This window comes from Athene noctua, chromosome 1 (assembly GCF_965140245.1).
Source record: "Athene noctua chromosome 1, bAthNoc1.hap1.1, whole genome shotgun sequence".
NCBI lineage: Eukaryota > Metazoa > Chordata > Aves > Strigiformes > Strigidae > Athene > Athene noctua.
The window spans coordinates 253,074,030-253,080,029 of record NC_134037.1 but is presented as its reverse complement, the minus strand read 5'-3'; positions in this window follow the sequence as shown (position 1 = coordinate 253,080,029).

Genomic DNA, 6,000 nt, shown 5'->3' with positions numbered 1-6,000 from the left:
CCATTTAGCCTTTTTGAAAAGCTCTCTCTTGGGACTGGATTTTAGCGCTGCATTAACATAAACCTCCAAGGAGGTGTGAAGCCAACAGTGCTGCCCTACCAGTGCTGCCCAACAAGCATCCCAGTGATTCCCAGAGACTCTGTTGGGACCAGGCCCACATTGTACAGATATTCTTCTGAGATTTAAACTCATATGATAAAGCAACTACCTTGTCCTGATGCTCACTCATGTATGCCAGCGATGCACTCACGCTCCTGCAGAGCTACAGAGGTCCTGGTCAGGGGCGTGTCCCAGGCTCCATCTGTGAGCTTCCTCATGATAGAAAGGAGAGCACACTTGTAAAATTCCACATTGCATTCACTGGGTTGAGTGAGAAGGTGCTTACAAGTGTTTTAGAGGACTGGATTAGATTTCAGCACAATCCTGGTAAACAGGGAAGTCTCCTCCACCCCAGACCACCTGAAGACCGCCTTAAAAGACAACTACAGTGTTGGAGAGACTCATCCAAAGGCAGAAATTCCACCAATGAACAAGCAACCCATGATGGGGCTGTGGCTACTTGGCAGCATGGGATAGCAACACCCAAACTGCGATGCAAGAAGGCAACTGTTGCTCCAAGTCACATCTGAGATGCACTGCTCCGTTGCACCAGCTATGTTCTGTCCTACTGAATGCTGGATGAAAAAAAACCTCTCTCTACTGCTTTGCCTTTCTTCAAAATTTGGGCAGTACAGAGAAAAGAAAATTAAAAACCAGGAGTAGAAAACAGGTCCTGGACTCACTCCTCTGCTGGCAGAAGTTGGCTTAGCTGAAGACCCAGAGCTGGTCCCACTGAGTCCTCCACACCCCCATGTCTCCTATTTTTGCTGCACTGGCAAAGAAAACTTGTGGGGAGTTTTCAACTTGCTGACAAATCTCTTTCCTTATGCAGAGCAGCTGCTGAGTTAGTCCCGAAATGATGCCATTCAGCATCAACCCATTCCTCTTGAGCCCAGCTTGCCACCTCGGATTTGCAGCTGGTGCTTTCAGACACTCAGTTATTCCCTGTCCCTGTGGCTGGCAGGGGCAGCTCGTCACATGAGATTCCCTTCACTCAGCAGGAAAAGATGTGGCTGACTCTTAGGATGTTCAGGATATTTCAGAAAAGTCTTTAGTTTATTGCTATTTCCACTTAGAAAACACATTTCACTAAAAAAAGAATTCCAAGTATTTAGAAACATCTTGGTCTTGCTCTCCTATTTACAGCAACAAGGACCAAGAATAACTCCACCGCAGCCAGCTGTATAACGCTGGGATAAAACCAGAGCCATGCTAGTCACAGGATTAATGTCTCAGGGTGCTGGTTTTCAAGCATCCTGGGACAGAAATTAGATCTTCAAAAGCTCCCAGCTCCCTCTCAGACGCTTCTTAACTGACCACAATTTCAGACGTTGCTCAGCATTTTCCCGCAGATGTTGAGTGCTTTGGAAAACCTGTTGACAGGCCCCTGAACTGGTTGTCAAAAGAGCAACGATATGTGCTGAGACTCCGAAACTCATCCTTTGTGGGAGTTGCAACAAGTTGTGCTGAGCTGTCAAGAGCAGACAAACGAGTCCATCTGGTCCTAGTTAGTAAGTTATCACCTCTTTGGCTATGGCATGTTACAGGGGTGGGAAGAGCTTCTCTCTATGTTACTCTGGTCATCTGTCACACTCCTTCCAATCTCCTGATCTCTTAATTTCACTGTTTTATTTTTTTTTTAACTTTCATCATCTACTGGTTCTGCACTGTGCCCATCTCCAGTTGAACATGGTCCAAAACGCCCTCCAGGTCTCCTGTGAAGTTCTTCCTCACATTCCCTTGTACCAAGACGTCTCATGGCATCTCTCCGTTTTCTTGCAGCACGCTCACTCTAGTTCTCGGATTTGATATTCTTGGCAAGGAGTAACTACTGAGGAAAAAAATGGATGAAATTAAATAACACACCCACTCCAAACCAACAAACGCTGAAGAGGAGCCAGCCAGCCAGGCTGCAGCAGTTTGAAAAGGGAAGGCTTTATTCGTAAACACTCCCATCTGCAATCAGCAGTTGCTAGTAGCTTTCTATTAAAAGGAAGCGTAAAATTAAAAATGTTTCTGAGAAAGATCACTGCTAATTGACCAAAAATGTTGCCTTTGACAACATGCAATTTTAATAAAATCTTAGTGCCAAAGGCCGTAACTCCCCATTCTCAGTCTAGATCCAGCCACACTCTTGTGCTCCGCAGCTACAGCTGAGCTAACCGGCAGTTCAGCAAAGGTATGTCCTAAGCTCTGTCCTCCTACAGAAGTTTGACGTGGAAAGCAGAAGTCCAGATGGGCTACCGCTACCCCAGGCACGTCCCAAAGGGTGGGGGCATCCCCCCACTGCAACCACTACCCACCACAGAAGTGTGGCACAGCTGCTGCCTACGCCAACATGCACCTTTCTGCAGCAGGGACTGTATTTCACAGAATCATCTAGGTTGGAAAAGACCTTGAAGATCATCTAGTCCAACCATTAACCTAACACTGACTGTATTTGCTTTACCTCACTTCAGTGCTCCACTCACAGTAGCAGAAGACACCACTGCCCAGGTCCTGCCACAGGACCACGGATGACTGATAGTCTCCAGACTGAGGGAACCCACAGGAGCACAAGTCACGAACGTACCCAAGGGACCAATGCTGAGCACTTCTGCCTCTATCCCCTGCCTCAAGCAGTATTAATTCAGACCTCCTGCTTCTCTGTTGTGACCAACAAGGCTATCAGATGCTCCAAGGCGGGTCCTTGCCTTGTTCCCCATGGTTCAGCACTGCAGTGCACCCCCTCCAGTGGGAACGGAGCCGGGCAGCACTGGGGTGCCAGCACCACGCTTTCTGCTCAGATCCAGGGACTGGACGGGTTTACACACCTGAGCTGCTCCTGCAAATTCACACAAACTGCAACAGAGCCAAAACCTGAACCCTGCTTTCCTCACATCTCAGAGTAGAGCTGAAATCATCACTTCACCCCTTATATTTGTCGAGTCAGGCGTGAAGCTAACAAGTAATGCAGCTTAAGTCCATCGAGGAGAATGAAAATCAGGCCATCATCCCAGACTAGTGGCTAGAAATAGACTCCGGAGTCCTGATTACCATCCCCTGCTGTAACGCCTACACAACAGAAACTTGCTTTTAATCTTTATAAGAACAAAAGGGCAGAAAGGGGCATTACATCGAGGGACTTTAATTTGCCTTTTTAAAAATTCTTTGGCTCTGGAATTTTCTAAAATTATTCCTTTCTTCTCCCACTGTCTGCACTGAAAGAGAGAATATACATTTTTTAAAAGCTGGTGTTAGAAAAGAAAGCATAAATTAAGAGAGGAGGTGGGCATAAAACAGCTACACATTTCAACATCTACGAATAAATTCTAAAGCTCTCAGAAAACATGATTCATTGTCGTTACCATCAGCTTACCTGTGCCTCCAACTGAAATGAATTCAGCCCTAAAAGTTTTAAACCAGAAAGGTGTTCCAGTGAAATATCATTTTCCAGAACAAATAACAATGTTCACTGTCTTCGCTGCACTGCCCACAACCAGTCTTGCAGTAAGAAATGTGATGAATCCATATATTGCTATCAGGAGCGGGTTTTACTGGAGAAAGTTGGTTTAACAGAGTCCTTTAAGAGGTGCATGTGACAGTTCATTAGAAGAAAGAAGGCCAACAGGACCACAACTTCTTCTACTCTTCTGTCTGGTGTTGACAACCCCTGCCTGCTGCCTGGCTTGAGAGCAGCCTCCAGCTGCAGTACCTCTCTGGAGCAAGGAAGGAGACTGAGACTATCACACACTGAGCTTCAGGGCTGGTAAACACCACACAATGAGTATCAGACTTTGCAAACTAAATCATGAATTAGGCTACATGACCAGTGTTGTTCAAGCCCATTGTCATCCTGTCCTCATGACAATTTCATCACATTGGTCTGCAACAGAAGGACAAATTCAAGCAAGAACATTCACAGAATCATGCTGGTCTCACCATGATGGTACATCTGGGGGTCCTACCTGGGGCACACAAACACAGGACATCTAGAATGCATACACACCCAAAGCATTCATGGGGATTTCAGTCAGAACAGACTTTTTTTCCCCCCCTCCCGCCTCAGAGAGTTAATTTATCCTACAACAAGAATATCCAAATGTTTAGTGCTAGGATTCAACCATCCACCTAGGTGGTGGTTCAGCATATGCTGTTTCAGCAGAGCATTCCATCCACACACCCCACCAAAACCAACAACTCATGTGCCACTGAGTCCAACCCGGGCTACCCCAAAGGACAGAGATTAACCTCACAAGACTCCATTTGAGAACAAGCAGATGACTGGCAGATCTATTCTCCACCCTTACCCAGCTTGAATTTACAACTTGTTCTCCCAGTGCAGTAAAAATAAACCTTTTCCACTGGAGAAAGACCAGCTGCTTGAAATCCTGTTCACTGGAAACAACTCAGTTAAAAATTAGAGGAACAGCCCAACTTCTTAACAAGAGTATTTCTAAGAAAAGAGCTGAGAGGAGAGGCAGACCTGTAGGTAAGGCACTGGGCAGATACTGAGGGGAGAGGTCCCAAATACAATTTTTTGTGGGACTGAACAGTCTGTCTCCATCCTGCTGTTCATTCACTTCCGAGCATTTAGGCTCTTCAGAATACAGCCCGCTTTACAGCCTCCATTTCCGTAACACCTACCATAATCGATCCCCATTGTAATCTATAAAATTATATTATAGTACAATTTAGAAATCATCTTCTTTCCTATACAGATGCTACTAATTTCAACAGAGTAACCAAACTTACCAATTGTATTTGTTTAATTTTTTTACCTCCTGTACAGTGCTGCTTCTCTCTACTTCAGAAAGAATTTCTTTGGCTTGGTGGCAAACTGGGATTTGGAGACATAATTTGTTTAGATTTACATGACTCTTCCTTCTCATTAGAGGTGCACCAGGCACATTAGAATTCCAAGCAATTCTGTGGTTTCTTTTAAAATCACTAAGCTGCGGTTTCCCACTTGAAAGATCAAATTTTGTTAAGATCAGTGACATTAAGCTTCTGCTCCTGAACTGCTGGTCAGACACTACAAAGGGAAAAAAACCTCCATACTATACATAGATACTTTTAACACACTCCTTAGGTATATTCCAGCTCTCTGAACCAAAGCAATTTAAAAACTAGACATAGTCACTATTACATGTTCTGTCTTATTTCACTGCCAGTCACAGTATCATGGTCATTCTTCCTCAATTACATCACAGGATATGCCCACCTATGACAAGAAAACAAAGTCAAATCCAGAATTCATAAAAGCTGACCTGTATGATCTCAAAAGAGAAAGTAGCACAACAGTAAAATGTATCTGTGATTGAACAACATAAGAATTCAATACTGTTTTTTAAAAATTTATTTAAAAGGACTGACCTGGACACCTACAGAAACATTCTTCTTTCTGCTTAACCCCAATTCAAAAAGAGAGCTCAGAGAAGCCTTTCTTCAGAAACATGACTTTTCCAAACGTGTCTACACTCGAATCATATTTTGGGGGACAGAAGTATGGTAATGAGGCTGTATTTGCTTTTATCGCTTAATATGACAATAGTGTCAGTCTGCCTAGGGAAAGAGTAGATGAACTTACAATACAACACATTTATTTGGAAAAAGCATCCCAAAATTTTTCTCCCAAATAAGCAAGACAAAATTTGACAGGAATTTTTTTTCTTGACGAACTAATTAAATTTCATTCTAAAAGTTGACAGGAGATGAAAGAAGAACTTCCACAGATGGAAACATTTCTGTGGGTATTTTCTTTCCCTCCCCCTGAATCTGTAGGCACTGAGAAAGAAAATCAGAGAAACCCCTATACATGATTCTGACTCTCCTTAGATGAGAATTAAAGATTCAGGCTCCAACTAGTCCTGACTGTAGACATGAATAAACACTTGAGCCTGAAGCACCTTCTGAGCATTA